Below are 19343 nucleotides of genomic sequence, written 5' to 3' on the forward strand. Positions count from 1 at the left end.
CTTATAGGAAGATACAAGGAGAAAAAGTGGAAGCTGAGGGACAAACTAAGAGTCTCCATGTCCAAGTAAAAGGTCATGAGAACCTGAACCAGATTATGAGCACTGGGATGGGGGTAAGCAAATGAATAGAAGACATTTTGGATGGAGAAACCATAGTTCTTGGTAATTGATACAAAGACCAGTTGGGAAGGGGAGAGTTGGCAGTCTTTCATTTACAAATAACAAATAGCGTAAACTTGCCTAAATAAAGGTAATTTACCTATTCACTTAACTAAAAAGTACTGAAAAAAGATGTTGCCTCAGGAACTGTTGGATCCCAGGGCTCAAATGACATCATCAGTGCTGATTCAGTGCTGATTTCACCTTACGGCAATCTCCAGAAGCTACTAATTTTTATTTTCTGATGGTTAAATGTGGTAGAAGAGAGAGATTGTCTTCCTTATCGGGTCCAGAAAATGCCCTGAGACCTGCTTTCCATTGCACATTCCTGAAGCAATCCCTCTGCTCCGAGAGATTTTTTGAGATTGGCTTAGACCCATATCTGGTCATTTATTTTCTATTAGTGTCCTAATAATTTGTTCACAAAGACGGCCTAATTGTAGACCACTATAAGACATTGCTCCATAACCAAAATCGGATCTCACATGATGAATTCTTGCTAACAAAAAGATACTAATTGAGAACAGTAATGGCTCCCCATTCCATTTCATCCACTGCAACAATTTTTGTAGGCAAGTTTCTTGAGAACCTGGCTCATAAAATGTGAATAAAACCAAGACAATTTCTAGGGCAATATTCAAATTGGGCAGTTACAAATGTGCCAGAGGGATTTCAAGTATGGGAAAGCGGGGAGAGTTGTCTGAGAGGGATGGGCAAAAGACAAACTATTGACCTAAGCCTTGAAGCAAGTATAAGCTTTGCTTCAGAACCGTCTAGGCAAGGCACTGAATGCCAGCCAGATGTTGACAAGTCATTTGTATTCCATTTGAAATGGGGTAATGGCTCTAAAAATAACATGGGGGCATCTGCTTGAACTGAGCAGTCTTCTCTACGTGGTAGGTATGACGTCTAAGCAGTGTTTTTGAATCAAAATTTTACCAAGTGTTTAAGTACACTAGGAAAGCATACCCCTTTTAGAAACCCCAATGCACATCCCTTTGGTAAAGAAAAGGATCGTTCTGTGAAGTGAATCCCCATCAGTCTGTAAAGTGAATCCCTTCCCACTCCTTAGTGGGTGGATTTGCGTTTTCACATAGCGGATTTGCTTGAAAGTCAGGTACATACACCTGAGCTGCATTGAGAAAATGATAAATCCCATTACAGGACTTTTAAATTTGGGGTCTGTTTTTATGAGGTAGAAAATGTCAATTTGAAAAGTGTTAAAGGCAGCCTGAATCAACTTATTAGAAACACATACACACACTGCACATTTTTAAACATGTGACAAAGCTGCTCTTTCAGCTTTCCAGAATGATCATCATCCTGCTCATGCAAATTGCTGTTACATGTCATTTGGAATGAGATCAGAAGTTTGAAAATGAGAAAGGACAATCCTGGCGGAACACTTGATTTTTTTTTAATGTTTATTTATCTTTGAGAGAGGGGGGGTTGGGGGAGGCGCAGAGAGAGAGGGAGACACACAATCTGAAGCAGGCTCCAGGCTCCGAGCTGTCAGCACAGAGGCCCCGACGCGGAGCTCGAACCCATGAACCACGAGATCATGACCTGATTGGACGCTTAACCGACTAAGCCAGCCAGAACCCCGGAACACTTGAGTTTTGATTCCGCAAAGCTGACCAGTGCACTGGTCTGGCGGAAGCAGGCCATTCCCGTAACCACCACCAAGCCCTGCAAGGCTGTGGGCTCACAGCAATACATCAGCTTGATTTGCAAAGCCCAGGAGCCTCTTGGCCCTCATTAGGCTATTAAGGATGGTCCGGAAAGCAGCACAGGTGTTAACAGTGCTGAGAGAAGACCCTGGTTAGGAGAGAATAACTTTTTACTCAATTATGTGGCTTATCAACTAGGGACTGGGAAGACTGGAGGCAGCTGGAAGGGAAAGAGATGATTTTAGTGAACTATAGTCCCTTCTTTTATTTGAGTGCTGCCACCAAGAGATAGAAAGAGGAGCCAGAGAAGGAGCTTGCAATTGGCGACCTGTACCTACATGTTGCTGGACACATAGTACATTCTCAGTAACAATCTGTTGAAGAAATGAATGAATGAATGAGTGACTGGATGAATGGATAGTAGGCTGTGAAGGGTGCCCTCTGCGTGACTTTTCTGGGAATGGGCTCTGGTTGAGCTTTCCATAGAATCACAGGATGGGACTGTCATTTTGGCTATTGATTGGCTGGAAAACAAGGAATTATGCAGGGAACTTACTCATCTTAATCATCTTGAATCTTGCAAGGCCTGGGCAACTTCTTTCCAGAGTTATTTGAAATGCCTCAAACTCTTTTCCCACGGAAAACAAATTCTGGGAAAAGAATTCAGGAGCCACTGTCAGTAAACAGAAGAAACATCCAACCCTGTGTTGAATATACAGCACTTCAATCATCTTAAAGTGGGAGAAATTGTTAGTGATTTAACAATAGAAAGCCAGAGAAACTGTTTAAGGTCCAATGCCAAAATGATGCCCCCGTTCCTCCATTTAAATCTGTACTTGTTAATAGGGGAGGCTCTGGAGGATGTTGGATGCAGGAGAGAAACTTCTGACCCCCCTTTGTAATGCTCAGGCTGACTTCAGACCCCTGTGAATCTGCAGATGGGCAATGAAGAGCTAATCAGGATAATGCTTTCTCTTCCCACAGCTCAATATTTTTACTTTTTGGATGGCCAGGTTCACAGCTTCTAGTTTTGTCATTAGATCTAAATATCAGGAATCAAAAAATCTTGAAGAAAGGAAAAATAGGAGGAAAAAGACAGAAGCATTTCAAGAATCAAAATAAGTCTGACCCATACTCAAAGACCTTAATTGGAGCATGGGAAAGAACATTCCAAAGCAAAGCAAGTCTTGTGTGTGTGTGTGTGTGTGTGTGTGTGTGTGAGGGAGAGGAAGAGAGAGAGGGAGAGAGATTGAGATTGAGAATTAATTTATGAAGGCCTCTTTTCACTCTGGTTCAGATACAAGTTGTAGAAGGGACACATATCCTTTTGGAAACAGCTGGCTCAGTGATGAAGGTCCATGAGGCCCCTGTGCCTTTGCCTTGAAAGCTTGTTTGCTTTAGCAGTTTCATAACCTAAAGGCCTATACCTGGCATCCATGGACTTTTTTCCCATTGAATGTTCAGGGCCCTTTTTCAGGTATTAGGAGTTTATGAGCTCTGCTCCTCTTATATCTTGAAGGCCAGTTGGTGACTCAGTCGACCTATTATACCCCCCACCCCAAGCATCCCACTGTGTCCCTGGGGTCCCTTCCCAGTTCTCTTGTCCTTGTCCTCAAAGAGGTAGGCATGAACTCCTGCATTTTACTGCTAATCACTCCTACATAGTTTCTCAGTGCTCAGGGGACCTTCATGAGAATCATCAGAGTTATTTGTTAGAAACTCTCAAAACTGTTCTAATAATGTTCTGTTTCTTGATCTAGTTGCTGGGTGCATAGGTATATTCAGATTGTGAAAATTCAACAAGTTATATATTTACTTATATACTACTTTTATGGTTGCACGTTATATTCCAGTAAAATGTTTGAAAAAAAAACAACAACAACAACACCCAAACCCAATGAATCAGAATCTCGGGGGTTTGGGGCCTGAGAACATGCAGTCTTAGCAAACTCCTCAAATGATTCAAGTTTGAGGGCCTTTGTGCTAAAAGGAAACAAACAAAAGATAAAGAAATCACAAATGTGCAAAGACCATTATACCAGCACTAATGAATTATGTTTCCTGGCCTTTTCATCCACTCATTCGCAAATGCCTGTTCCCCTGGGTTAGGGCCCAGGGTGATGGACTAGGTCCTCCCCCTCCTGCTGCTGAAGGACCCTCTTGGACCTAGATGCCATCCCTGTCCTGAAGAAACTCACTGCATCCAGGAGGAAATAGTGAGCTAATGGTCATGATGCAGGCTGCTTAGTGTTGAGAGAGGGAAAACAGGGTGATCTAGGAGCCCTGGGAGAGCTACCAACCATAACCTTTCTAGGTGGTGACTGCAGATCACACAGACTTATGGCTTCTGCTTTTAATCCTAGATGCAACACCCTGTGTCTCTCCCCTCCCACAGCGGATGGCGTGTCCTTTCCCTGTCCTCAGGGATGGCCCCCTCTTCCAGCACTTAGGGCTATAAGACAGGCAGGGAGGAACACCAGGTGTCAGGAAAGGCCTTGTGTTGTTATGGCTCAGAGCACAGGCTCTAGAGCCAGGGTCCCTCAGTTTATCTCCTAGCCCATTTGTTTACTAACTGTGGGAATGATTACTACCTACCTAGAGGCATCATTCACTTCTAGGTGTGGTTACTGTGGAGAGTAAGTGGACTGCTGTCATGTAGTGCTCATGAGAGTGCCAGGTATACAGTCGGTGCTAAGTGTTCTCATAACTGTTATTGTTGTTGTTGTGATTATTACTGTTGTTTAGTCCACCGTCAGATGTCCATTGATCTTGAGTGGATTCATTACATTCCTGAGAATGTCCAGAAGGGTGACACCCATCTCAGTGGGATCAGGCCACCTACTGGAATGATCCCCTTGGGGCAATTCCTCCCAGCTTCTAAACAAATCAGCCAAATAGAAAAATGCTTAATTCAAACAAAAGCTTGATGATTCAGCAGGAGGAAGAAGGGGAAAATATGGGTCACAGCCATGTAAGTGCCCTTCCCACAGGCTGTGTCACCACGCTGGGGTGGAGGCAGCTTTCTTGCACCCCATCCATGCAGCTGTTAATGTTACTCAGGGAAATATTCATAACAAGAGATTGGAATCATGCGGTGTTTGCTCCAGAACATTCAGTGGACTCACATAAGGACAGCTTTCTTTTCTTCTTCGCCACTTGCAGGAAATTTGCAGAAGTATCTTCTGTTACTGTTCATTTTTCACTGATGGGGAAATGGAGGCATGTCCAGGATTGTCAAGATATTGGCTCCAGGTCACAGAGGTAGTGAAAAGCCAGGCTTTTCATCCTTGGCTCCTAACTGCAAGGCAAGTGTGCACCGGAGGACAGCCACACAAGCACCTGGCAACATATGAAGCCTGACGTGGAAAGATTCAGTACAAGGGCAGAGCTAGGGGCCCAGATACAGCATGGCACTGTGATTCAGGAATTAAGAGGAAGAGCTTCAGAATTGGACAGGTCTGGATTTGAATCCTGGTTCTGTCAGTGTTAGGGCCTGAAAGTTTGTGTCCTCCCAAAATTCTTATGTTGAAGCCCTAACCTCCGGTGTGGCTACGTTTGGAGATGGAGACTCTACAGAAATATTTGAGGTTAAATAAGGTAATAAGAATGGGGCCCTCATCTAATAGGATTAGTGTCTTTAGAAGAAGAGAGGCTAGGGAGCTCACACTCTCTCTCCATGTGGAAGCATGAAAGAAAAGTCATTTGAAGACATAACGAGAATGTGGTTGTCTGCAAGCCAGGAAGAGAGAACTCACCAGAAACCAGTTGGAGCTTTGATCTTGAACTTTTAGCCTCCAGAACTGTGAGAAAATTAATTTCATTATTTAAGCCACCCAGTCTATGATATTTGGTTATGGCAGACTAAGCTGACAAAGAGACTCCGTGTGAGCTCTGTGGCTGAGCAAGTAACTCTTCTCAACCACCATTTCCTCATTGATCAGATGAAGATAATAGTAATCATGTTTCACAAGATTGTTAACATGATTAAATGAGGTAAGGCATTCAAAGGACATAGCCAAGGGACCAGCACGTAAATGTTCGATGTTGATCAAGTACCTGCTTTCTGGCCATTGTTCTGGGTGCTGGAAATCCAGGGACAACTAAGCAAAATAAGATCCCTGCCCTCATGGAGTTCGCAGCCTAGCTGGGAGGCAGATGACAAATAAGGAAACAAATAAATAATTGTGGGTTATTACGAATGCCATGAAGGAAACATTCAGGTAAACAACAGAAAGTAATCTGAGGAGGCCACTTAAGATAGGGCTGTCAGGGAAGGTCTCTCTGAGTAAGATATTTGAGTCAGGGGCCCAAAGAATAAGAATATGTGGATCATCAGGGGAGTCGGTGAACAGAGAGAGTAAGTGCCTAAGCTGGGAGGTGGAAGGGGCTTGGAGCATTCCACTCTGCATGGAATGTGCGAGATGGGGGAGGGAGGCAGGAGCCAAAGTTTGCAGCTCCTTGTGGGTTTTTTCTTTTAGCAATTGATAGCTATCAACTGACTCTTTGGGGGGAAATGACGTGGTCTGACTTGGGGTCATAAGAGCTGACCGGCTGCTGTGTGGAAGTTGGACTTGCGGGATGTGAGCAGAAGCAGTGAACTGTGTTAGATAACCTTCATGCCAGTTTGGGAAAGGAAGATAGTGGCTGTGATAGAGGTGGGGAGGAGAGTTCAAGTGCTGATTAGGAGAACAAGTTAGTGCTAGATCTGAAGGGGCTGAGGGGAAGGGAGAGTCAAGATGACTCCCAGGATTTCACCTAACTGACCACTGATGAGAGAAGAGTTGGGGCACGTCTGGAAAGAACCGGTTTGGGAGTCTCAGGGACCTGCAGAGGTTTGCAGATCACACTCTGAGAACTGCTAATCTAGGGAAAAATAGGAGTGTGGTTCTGAAGAGTTTCGACGAGATGGGATGGAGAGCACAAATAAAGGGGTGAAACACTGATACAAAAGGGACCATTCTTCCATTTTAATAAGAGAGGAGGCAAGAAGATTGGTATACATTTTCTTAGTGGCGATTTCAGGCCATTCCTCTCCACCAGTATGTGTTTTCTGAGTGAAGCACAAGTCTCCAATTAAGAAAAATGGTAATGGGACACCTGGGTGGCTCTGTCGGTTGAGCATCCAATTCTTGATTTCGGCTCAGGTCATGATCCCAGGGTTGTGGGATCAAGCCCCGCATTGGGCTCTGTGCTGAGTATTGAGCCTGCTTGAGATTCTCTCTCTCTCTCTCTCTCTCTCTCTCTCCCTCTCCCCAACTCACACGTGTGCTCTCTCTCTCTCTCTAAAATAAAATTTTACACTTGATCTTAGCCAAAAGGCTGAGAAGTGATTAAAAAAAATTTAAAGCCTTAAAAATAGAAGAAGGAAATGGTAAGAATGGACAGGGGAGTGTTTAAGGAGAAAGAAGAAGGTGTGAGCTGGTCGGCTTGGCAAGTGGGAAATGAATTTGCTGGAGAAGCATAGTAAATTTTTCAGGCAGTGCTCATTTGAGGTTTGTGGGCATGAAATTAAAGAGAAACCAACTGGTTGAGTTTTATGCTTCCTTTTCCCAAGAATATTCAACTGCTTGGGTGTGTGCACAGAAAAGGCATATAACTTGGATCAAGGACTGCTGAAGCTTTTCTAAATGAATACAATGGAGAGAGAGAGAGAATGAAAAAATTGGTTCAGCAAAGGCATTGAGGGTGACTGCAAGGGAGGGGTTGTTTAAACTGGGTGAGAAGGATGAGGATGGGGGTGACAGTAGAAAAGGGAAAAGGGACAGGGTAGGTAGCCTGGAGGTTTTGATAAAGTGCCATCAGGGAGTAGGATGTTTGAGATCAGGGTGGAACTGCTAACCACAGCAAGGTTTAGGGCAGGACCATGGGAGTGGATGTTTGTGATTGGGGAAGGTGAGAAAGACAAGGAGCAGAGAGGCCAGGGATTTGGGTAGTCCATTCATGTGTATGTTGAAGGCATTGGAAGACGACAGGAAAGGTAGGAGAATGAGACCCGAAGCAAAGCCTTCGATGATGAAAGGAGCATAAGTGCCCGTTGAATGGAAGGGCAGGTATCTGACAACTACCAGGAATGTGTGTAATCCGAAGGCAGGGGCTTCAAAGAAGTTGTGGTTTTTGAGAGAGGAAGCTGGGAGAAATGGTTTAACCTACAGTAGGTGCAAAGAGGATACTCCTTCCATCTCCTAGACTTGAGATACACCTGGAGTGAGAGAGCACAGGGTGTTGAGGGGCTGTGGGAGACGAGTGGTCTCAGGGGAAAAGCCAGGTTTCCACCAGGCCAGCAGAAGAGGGAGTGGTCAGAGCAATGAGGACATAGGGGAGTTTGTGAGTCATAGGTGTAGCTCTGGAAGGCTCTAGAAAGGGCATAAGGGGAAAATGAGGGATGAAGGATTGGGTTAGATGATGAAAAATACACAGCACTAGCCTTGAACTTCTGTGAGGTCTTGAGATGATCTGTTGACTCTCCTCCCTGTAAACCTCAATGGGACAGCAATAAAGAGGGCCATGAAGTGTCCCTCTTTCAGGTCAGCCTGGTATTATTAGGTACAATTATCATCACCCACCTCATCTCCCTGCCTCTGGGCATAACTAATTATAGATTGTCCTACTTTAAGGTCTCCAAGAGAAAGTGATTTTATAATTTCCCTCAATAATGCATTCCATACTTTAACAATCAGTACGAAAAATACTGCCTGATACATAGTAGGTGCCTAATAAGTGTTGAGTTAATTGAATCAATTTATGGTATCAAGGTTTTCCTCTTATCTCCTTTAATTTACTCATGCAGTGCTAGTCCATTTTACTGTGACAAAATAGATCCCACAATTATTTCCCCATTATCATAGACAAGCTGTCCCATATAATCTTTTACTCAAATGTTAATTCTATTGTTATTTAGTTGTGTCACATCTGTACCTTCGGACTCCTCAGCTATATTTAAATTCCCTCAGTGTTAGATACCATAGTGGAGGCAGAGAGTCAATATTTACTAATTGTTTTTTTAAAAATATAAATATATGCTCTAATTCTTGAAATAATACTTAGTTGAAAATTCATGTGTATTCCTAAAAAGCCACTGACATGTCCCATGAACCAACACTTGACCTAACATCCAGACTGCCTGGGTACAGATTGTGGCTGTGTCCCTTACTAGCTGTATAACCTCAGGTAAAATACTAATATTTTTGTGCCTCCATGTCCTTGTTTGTAAAATGAAGACAGTTATCACAAATTTGTTGTGATGAGCAAGTTAACATATGTAAGTGTATATTCATGGAATACTTTATAAATGATTTAAAAATCTCAACCCAGATCATCAATAAATATCAATTCAATAGATTGTACTGTGACTGGTCAGGCACACCCTCTACAAATAAAATATCATTAAATGTTTCACTTCTTAAGTAATTAAAACAGGACCACATCTGTGAAGTTAGGATAGGAAAAGCAATGCCCACACTTTATAAAAAGGAGAAACATGAGAAAAACCTAGTAACCTAAATTGAGGCATCCTGAAATAAAAACGGGGACTCCCAAACAATGAGAGTCAGTAGCACGAGGCTGAGGGCTTTGAGAAAATGTTTGCAATGTATAATTACAGAAACAGAAAATGCCGCAGTAAGTCAAACTTTGCAGATGAAGAAATAGTGAAACTAACAGAAAATACCATCACACAGATTATTATTTGCTTCTGTTCATAAGGTATCCAGAGCCCAATAGTATAGAGAATTAGGAGGTAATGAAAACGCTATTGTAACCCTTGATGGAAAGCAGGCTGGGGAGCACTTAGCAAATGGGAACTTTGCAGAACCCACAGAGCTAGATGAATGTTCTCAGCAGTAAGGGAGCGAGTATTTGCATTAACAAGTTAAGGAAAAACTAATGTAGGTCTAGAGGTCAGAATCAGAAAGGTGATAGACATTCAAGGAGGAATGTAGATCTTATTTCATCAACTAGTAAGATTAATGAAACAACGATGAAATTTAAAAAGTAAGCCTAGAGACTTTAAGAAAAAAAAAACATTATAGAATTCAATAAAGGTTTTTTTCTTTTTTAAAAGAGTATTCAGGGCGCCTGGGTGGCTCAGTCAGTTAAGCATCCGACTCAGGTCATGATCTTGCGATTCGTGGGTTCAAGCCCCGCATCGGGCTCTTTGCTGACAGCTCAGAGCCTGGAGCCTGTTTCAGATTCTGTCTCCCCCTCTCTCTGCCCCTCCCCCACTTGTGCTCTGTCTCTCTGTCTGTCAGAAATAAACAAACGTTAAAAAAAAATAAAGTGTGTTCAATCCACATTGATTTTCAAATACTAGGTCTATAAATAGGCAAAGGAAGATATTATTATGCATTTAATGTATTCATTTTTACAGTATTAGATACAGAATCCCTAAGCTGCCTTTAGGAACATTTCCATTTCAAAGTAATGTCCTCTAGTTTTTCGGGTGGTGGGATTAAATGTGATGTTTAATTTCTTTTTTCACAGTTGATATGTTATTTTGAAATGAAAATAATTTAAGACTGACTTATAAAAAGTCACATTGACTAAAGGTTAAATCAAGACTTACTTATAAAAAGTCACATTGATTAAAGGTTGACCCAGACCCTAAACAAAGGGGAATTGGCACTGATTTGCCTATGTTGGGGAAGAAGAAGGTGGGGCCCGGAGGCTTCAGAAGCTGGAGTCAGAATCTGCTTCATTGCCTCTCTGGGTGTGTAGTCTGGAAGAAGTCAGGGTGACACAAACATAATCTGCAGCTAACCCAGCATCGGGAGGTGTGGCTCGTATAGTCAAGACAGACAAACCACTGAAATCTGGCTCAGAGACGCTACAAATACTGCCTTGCAGTAATTTTAGAAAAGAGAAAGGGAGAACAAGGCTGAGACTGCACAACATTTAATTCATAAACACCCACTGCAACTCCCTGTGGAATGGCAGAAAGGGCATTGAACTTTTTCTGCAGTCAGAAATCCAGAGCTCAAGCCCCGGCTGTGTCTCTCAGGGCCTGGGTGCACTTGGGCAGATCATTTAAACTCCCTGGGCTTCAATTTTCTCATCTTTAAAATTACAGAAATAAAGCCTTCCTCAAAGTTGCTGTGGGCATGAACAGCTTTCTGAAGTGCTGCAGGGATGCTCACAGGGGTGTCCAAGGGGCTCTAGTGTTGGTGGCAAAGGTAGTATTTATTCCAAACACCATAAGACAATGGAAAGAACAACAAATTTAGAATCAGGTAGATCTGAATTCACTGGAAGTCAAAGCGTAGCTTTTCTCCTTAATTACTCTTGGACTTTGGGCAAGTTTGTCTCATTGAGACATTTTTTAAAATGATTTATTTATTTTTTAATTTATATCCAAGTTGGTTAGCATATAGTGCAACAGTGATTTCAGGAGTAGATTCCTTAATGCCCCTTACCCGTTTAGTCGATCACCGCCCCCCGCCCCCGCCACAATCGCTCCAATAACCTTCTGTTTGTTTTCCATATTTAAGAGTCTCTTATGTTTTGTCTCCTTCCTGTTTTTATATTATTTTTGCTTCCCTTCCCTTATGTTCATGGGCTTTGTATCTTGAATTCCTCATATGAGTGAAGTCATATGATATTTGTCTTTGAGGCATCTATTTTTAAAAAGGTATCTAAGGGTGTCTGGGTGGCTCAGTCGGTTAAGCGTCCAACTCTTGGACGCTTTCAAGCTCAGTTCATGATCTCATGGTTCATGAGATTGAGCTCCACATCAGGCTTTGTGCTGACAGTACGGAGCCTGCTTAGGATTCTCTCTCTCTCCCTCTCTCTCTGCCCCTCCCCTGATCATGCGGTCTTCTCTCTTTCAAATAGTTAAAAAATTCAAGTTAAAAGAAAGATATCTATCCAATAGGGTTCTTATAAGAATGAAATAAAATAATTTACATGCCCAAAGCCTAACACAGAAAAAACTCTCAGGGAGTGCTAGTTTCCCTTTCCTCTCACATGTACCTCAGAGAGAAGGCTGTGACCAACGTGCAGGGCAAAATATAGATGAATGTGGCAGCATTTCCTCCAGCACTCACCAGATGAGTAGGTGAGCAGCTCTGAAAGAAAACAGACTGTGGAAGGAGTGGAACATTTACTGTCATTCTCTGGAAGCTCACGGGGGACTGATTCTCACGGAAGGATCAGGAAAGGCCCCAAGGAGGAGGTGAGATTGAAGATGGGTGCACAAGGGAAGGAAATTTCTAGAGACTGGAAGAATGCAGGTGAGCTGGAAAATCGTCTTAGGCTGGTGTCATTGGCAAGTAGTGATGGCCGATATTATTGAGCAATGTGTTAGTTTTCTATTGCTGCTGTCATAAATTACCACACACATAGTGACTAAAACACAAATTTATTATCACTCAGTTTCTGTGAGGCATAAGTCCCACACCGGTCACACCCAGCTAAAAACAAACCCATGCTCCCTTCTGGAGGCTCTGGGCAAGAATTCACTTCCAAGCTCATCCAGGGTGTTGGACTCAGTTCTCTGTGGTTAGGGCTGAGGTGCCTGTTTCCTTGCTGTCTTTAGCTCCTGGAAGTCTCTCTGTAGCCTCATCTGTGGGTCACTCCTTTCTTCAACCCACAATGGTGAGCCTTCCTCTTCTTTCTAATATCTCTGATTTCTGCTGCTGCTACCTCTCTCTTCTCTCTTATGTGCACCTTTAATAAACACAGGTCTCAAGTCACACTCCATGCTGCCTGTGACCCCATTTCTAAGTGAATGAGGATAGGGTGAGGCTGGGAGAGGGACTTTGTGTGCCTTCCATCCTGCTCACCTCCATCCTGGGTCCATGTGCTGACTGCAGAGCCTGGCTTCCTCCAGGAGCAAAGGAACTGTGACATGCTTGAGAGACTCCTTCAGACAGATCTCTGGAGGCAGAGCCAAGGTGTGGATCCACCACGGCAGAGGAGAGAAGTCAGTGGAAGTGTCTCTCCCTGACCCCAGGGGGGCCTCTGGAAGGTAGACAGCACCCCAGAGGCAGGCAGCCCCTGGAAGCCAAGGCCAAGCAGGGAGGCATGAAGCACTTTGCACCAAGGGCAAACTGTTACCAGCTGGGGAAGGGTGCACTGAGGGCAAGGGGGACTCCGGACAGGCTTGCCTTGGCATCAATTGCTATAACTGGAGCCACACTGTCTGCACACCCATGCTCCCATGACCCAATGTCTGGTTTCCAGTTTTGGGGGTCTCTGAGGCTTAGGCTGGCTCCCCTTCTTCAAGGAAAAAGAAACACTTACCAGGATGCTCAGAGTCACCTGTGTCAGGGCCCTGCCGTGGTGGGTCCCGATCCTTCCCTGAGCTTCCAGGGACCACAGCTCACAGAGTCACTGTCAGGTGGCCAGTTGCAAGAAGAGATTTCACTTGAGGGACTCAGTAGGGACAACCATGGGCAGGCTGGCCTCTGGACCAACTCTTGCAAGCCGTTGCTTCTCTGGTCTTCCCATGGTTTACCTTTCAGGGTGAAAAACCCTTTCGAAGGTCCTCTCCTATTCCATGCCCCTACAACTACCCACAGTCAAAGCTTGCCAGGACCAAGGCAGCCCAGTGAGGGCTCAGGTGGGTGACTGACCAGCTCATCATCTCATAGGGGCCCATGTGAGGTGCCCCCATGTGATCAGATCCCACAGCAAACAGGTTGGTCATGCATCCCAACCATGAACCAGGAAGTGCCTGCTGGAACAGTACCCATACCTTAGATCAGGGTGCTGGGGGTGCGGAGGGGTGGCACCTACCAGGGGCCCCATCTCATCTGGGCCCTGCTGGGCAACTGCTCTCCATACAGCAATAGCCACTGTGTTCGAAGAGACAGAACCCCCATCCTCTTCTGGAACTTCTGGGAGCCCATAGTTCACACACAGATGAGCAGAGACAACACTGGTGAGTTTTGCCAGCTCAGTCTATCGGAATAATGTGGTGAAGCAGGGTGAGGAAGGGAGGGAAGGATGGATGGACTGGCCCTCAGGTGCTAGGGACCCCACATGGATCCAACCTGGTCTCCCTGGCTCCAGAGCAAGCTGCATCCACACTGTCCCAAACCTGACTGTCAGGGAAGGCCCTGTGCCCAGCTGAGGCACATGCATCTGTCACACCCCACACAGACTCTGTCCCCTGTGGTCTCCGGGTACCAGGGCATGCATAGGCCCGGAACAGAGAGCCTGGAACCTGTTTTGGGGGCCCAGGGGCCCATGTCTGAGGTGCGCCAGGTCAGGTGTGGTTTGAGGACTGAAGGTTCCCACAAGCTTACGGCACACCCTGCCCAGGGGGCATGTGCTCAAGCAAGCAGGTGGGCCAAGGCAGCCCAAGGAGGCGGCCACGGCCCCTGGCAGTGCCACCTGCTTCACTGGCCTACATCCTGCTCTGACTTCTCACCAGCTTGCCGCAGGTCGTCACACTTCTGCCCCAGCCCATCGTGCACTTCCTGCAGCTGCGGATTCATGGCCATGTAAGCCAGCCTCTGGTAGGAGAGCTGCTCCAGCCGGGCCTCAGTGTCCTCTGCCCTCCCGGAGAAGCCTGGGGAGGCTTCTGGGACCAGGATGGTGAAAATGGGGTCCTTGGCAGGAGTCTCCCACACATCCTCCAGCACCTGCTCCACTGTGGGAGGCCCTGAGCCAGTTGTCAGCACCACTCACTTCCTGGCCTCGGAACCCACCCCCAGGTGCACACCCCGAGCTGCCAGCACTGCCCAGCACATGCTTCACCTGCTGCTGCACAGCCGGAGAAATGTCCTCTGCCTCCAGCCAGAGAAATCTCTCTGCTTTGAAGGGTTTGTGTAATTAGATTCGGCCCACCCACAAAATCCAGAATAATCTCCCCATTTGAAGGTCCTTAATGTCTCCTATATCCATGCTGTTTCTTTCTTGGGTTCTAGAGATCAGGGTGTGGACATTTTGGGAGTCCATTCGCTCTACCACAACACGTCATATGGACCAGGTACTTTGCTAAATGCATTCTCTGTTATCTCATGTAATCCCCTCAGTTACTCTATGTAATTTAATCCTTTCAGTCCCTCTGTGACAGAGGAAACTGAGATTCAGAAATGATAATCAGCTTCCCCAGAGTCACACAGTTAGGAAGTATATGAACCAGAATTCGAGTGTAGGTCATCTGAGTCAAGCTCATGTCCCTGTAGAGGATAAACATCTAAAAGGAAAAGTCACCAAATCGGAGGGCTTTGAATGCCAGAGTGAGATCCATGGGCCTTTTTGTGTGTGTGCAACCATACTCCATATGATCATGTGGGAAGAAAATATCCAAAGCACAGGCACTGTGTGGAAGGCTGAATGATATTTGAAAAGCATGGGTTAGAGACATTCCTGGGGAATAGGAGGCAGATTAATTTTCACGGGACATTGAATTGGTCTCAAGAAATCATATTCTTGGAAAAAATCCAGTGTGGTCTGTCAAGGCACAGTATGGGTTATGACCATGAAATAAATAAAAATACAAAGTTATTAGCCCAGATTCTGGGAGGTCTCCACAGGATGTGATGAAGCCTGAAGGTCACTCTTTGTTTATTTAATATCTTCACAAGTGATCTTGGAACAAGGGATCTTCATCCTTTTTTAATGGAATTCATGAAGATAACAAAATGGCTCAAACTATAGTCATCAGAGAGGACAGAGAAATGTTGACAGGAAACATTTCCCATTCAACTTGGGGTAAGGGAAGCAAGGAATTCAAAACATAGATAGTCACTAAGATAAGGAGATCTGCACAGAGCCACCATGATTTAGGAGGCCTACAATGAACATAAAAGGCAGAGAGGAAACCATATTGAAAGTTAAATATGGTAGCTAGCCTGAGCCCTGTTCCTGGATGTGCAAATTTCCAGGTGTCGTAAACGTCTGTGCTTTGGGGCACAGCTGGAGGTCAGCCCCTGGTCATGCACTGTGCTGGCTTCCTGGGTACCAGCGAGTAAGGGTAGTTTGGGGAGAACCTGAGGCAAAGCAGCACAGAAAATGTTGGAGAACAAGTTAAATAACGAAACGCACGTTATGGAGAGGGGCTGTACCTCCTGTCACCTTGCCTGCCTGCTCTCCCCCCTCAGTTAAGCCTTCTCTGGGACTGGACCACAGAACAGTGTTCAGTGGCACCCATGTTTCTCCCTGAAGACTCTCTCAGGGACTTCCTACATCTTCATGATGTCATTCTATGTGTCAGGTTGGTTGGTAATTACTGGCTTACTTGACTTTCTCCTTCTCTAACCTGGGGCTCCATAAGGCCATTTGAGGAAAACACAGGTTAGGAGGCTGTCCACAGAAGTGGCTTTAAATCTTTTTTTGGGTTCAAGATCCCTTTAAAAAATTGATAAAAGCTATGTTTTCTTTTTCTAGAAAAACGAACAATTACAAAAATATTTGCATGCAACTGTGGAGGACTTATGAAACCCCTCAGTCACTTTTGGAACCCCAAGGGGATCCCCTGGTCTATCTCTTCCAGGTTAATAACCTCATTGTTACAACAATGACAAATGTTCAACAATCCTCACCACTCCCTACCTGAGTCTCTCCTCCCCACTGCATGCCTCAGTGCATTTGTAAACATTCTCCCTCTGAGCCTGTTTGTGATTTCAAAAAGCTACCTCAACACAGTACTCCCTAAGTAGTCCTACCAATACTTCAAACCCGGCACCAAGTTCAATCCTGGAAGTAGCAAGGGAAGCTAGGAGAAAGACTCATTCAAGTCAAAGGACATTCTGTAAGTGGAAGGAGTGGGAAAAGGCTGAAGAGCATGAGGATGGAGAAAAGGGTTATGGGAATAGTCACTCAGATGCTTGGGGACTTAAGAGAGGGCACTTTAAGTGGAGCTGTGGGTTGCAGCCAGACTACAGTAGGTTAAATTGATGGGTTTCCTTGATTATTCTAAATAATCAGTTGTATGCATAGGGACATATGTACAAGGATGTTGACTATGGCATTATTAAAATAGTACTAGTACAAATTGGAAACAGTCTAAAAGCCAAATAGTAGAGAATTTGGTTAATTTGATTTTAATCCATCTATATTATGGAATAATATTATATTAGTAAGAACTTTTAAGTAACAGAAACTTGAATCAAACCAGTTCAAGCAAAGAAAGAAAAAAGGAACTTGTTAGCTAATGCAATTGGAGTCCAGAAATTGGATTTAGGCAGTTCTGGATGCTGAGATGATGTCCTCTGTTCCCGAAATCTTTCTTTCCGCCCCTCCCCTCCCTGCTCCTTCTTCCCCCACCCCTCCCCTCTTTTCTGAGATGGATTAATTTTTAGACGAGATCTTTCTACGTGGTGGGAAGGATGACCCTGATGGTTCTAGCATTTCTAGAGCTCATTGTCTCCACAAGAGGGAAAATTTCTTTGCCTCACGTTCTAGGTCAGGACTCTGGCCCAAGAACATCGGTCCTGTTTAGGTCACTTGCCCATCCTTCAACCAACTGCTGTGTCCAAAGAGGTGGAGTACTGTGATTGGTCAGCTCGAGCACACATGCCTTCCTTGAAAACCCCATCAGAATCATACTGTGGGAGGAAAAGGCATCTTCCAAAAGGGAGAAAGATGATGTGCCCCACCAAAGTGTCCATCATAATGGTAAACTTATTTTTTAATATAATGTAGATCTATAATTATGAGCACAAAAACTTTGGGGAAAGGGAGAGACTGAGGTCCCATCACAGCTCTCTGCCTGGAATTCCTGTGCCCAGAACCCCCCACCTCTTTTCCAACTTCTACTTTTCCAGACTATTGACTATGTGGGATGGGCAGAATAATGTCTCCCTTTCCCAAAGATGTCAACACACAAATTCCTGAAGCCTGTGAATATGTTGCCTTAATTGGCAAATGGAACTTTGCAGTTGGGATTAAGTTAAGGATCTTGAGAGAGGAAAGGACCCTGGATTATCTGGGTGGACCCCACGGAAAGATGCTCCATTTACACTGTGAAGTTAGAAAAGCAAGTTACTGAACACAATGTGGAATATGATTTTGTCTTTACTTTTAAATCTGCTTTACTATTTATGAACATATATATGCATGGAAAAAAAGTTTAGAAAATGCACTCCAAGATGATACAGAGTTATTTCCAAAGGGTGGGGATAGTAGATTTTTTCTCCTTTTGCTTTTGTGCAGTTTTTAACTCTTTTACCATGAGCACAGATGACTTATATAATCCACAACTATAAGCCCAACAGGTGAAGAGGAAGTGGCCATTAAAGGGAAAGGTGGGATGGTTTTGTGAGTGGGAAGCATGTTGGAAAAAAAAGTTGTTTGCTTTTTCATTTATTTGCATGGGAAACATCTGTTTATCAGCTGAAGCCATGGGCCTGAGGATGCTGAAGAAGGAGATGCATGAACAAGGGAATGAGACAGAGAGTAGCATGTCTAGGACTGGGGGCGGGGAGGACCCCATCAGGACTGCAGATGGGCCCCTCAGGGTGGGGGGCACGAAGGAGAGAGGAAAGACTGGAAGAAATGAGACAGCTTCTAACTGGAGGTAGTCAACAACCTAAATCTCCTAAGCAAAGCAGTACATGGGCAAAGGGGCTCGAGTGGGCCAGGGACTTAGGAAAAGCAGAAACAGTTGGAAATTGTGCTGTGGGGAAAGTGACAGGGATCCGCTAGGATCAGTGGAGCCTTCTGAGCAGCACTGAGGACCCAGCTGAGATTAGATAACAGGGATTTGTCGTCGCGCTAATCATAGCAATTTTTCCAGCGACACTGAGAAGCTCAGGAACAGAAGCAATGCCAGCAGAGAGAAAACAGAGTGCCTGAGCTGCACTAAGACTTTGGATTCTTCGTGAGGGGCCCCTCGGTGGACCTCAGTGACTCTAATTGAGCCTCCTAATTCAGTTCTTTGATTAGGAAGCCAGAGCACTGCTCTTCCTTGAGCTGCACGTGCCACTGTCTGGCTGCTGTGTCCTTTTCAGGCCTTGCTGAGATGAATCCAGGGGCTTACCAGGGAGAGTGTTTGAGAAGCCAAAAACAAAAAGCAAAAGCCAAAAAACATAGGGTGACAAAGGATGTAAGCAAATGGTGCCATTGTGCTATGGGGAGGACCCAGGAGAAAACGGGGAGGAGACAGGGTAGTTTTCAAAGCAGAGATAAAACCCAGACTGACCTTCAAAGGGTAAGTAAGAGTTAACCAGGCAAAGTTAGTGAGAAGGGCATCCCTGGGAGGAGGAACCACATGAGCAAGGGCGTGGAGGCATGAAGCTGCGTGCCGTGTACCAATAGCCACATACAACTGAGTGTCATTACAGGGTATAGTAGAGGGGAGGACATGGTGGGAAACAGGGCTGGAGGGGACATTCAGGGACGTACCCTGCAGGGTGGAGGAGAAGTGTCCTATGAAGGGGCTTGAGAGAACAAGATCAGAGAAATAAAAAGGAGGAAAAGAGTATAGTCTCCTAAGAGACTAAGAGTATATAGTCTCCTAAGTCAGGTTAGTCAAGAGGTAATTAGGAAGAATGATTGACTGTGCCCAGTATCCTAAAGATGCCCAATGAGACCATTTCAAAAATCTTATCAATGGGCGTGGCAATTAGG

At 44.9% G+C, this 19343-nt stretch overlaps 1 pseudogene; it reads right to left on the reverse strand.

Annotated features, from left to right (window-relative positions):
• Window positions 1-13910: 13910 nt before the first annotated feature.
• LOC122484228 lies at window positions 13911-14518 on the reverse strand (annotated as a pseudogene).
• Between the last annotated feature and the right edge of the window lie 4825 nt (window positions 14519-19343).

Source organism: Prionailurus bengalensis, chromosome D1 (genome assembly GCF_016509475.1).
Source record: "Prionailurus bengalensis isolate Pbe53 chromosome D1, Fcat_Pben_1.1_paternal_pri, whole genome shotgun sequence".
Taxonomy (NCBI): domain Eukaryota; kingdom Metazoa; phylum Chordata; class Mammalia; order Carnivora; family Felidae; genus Prionailurus; species Prionailurus bengalensis.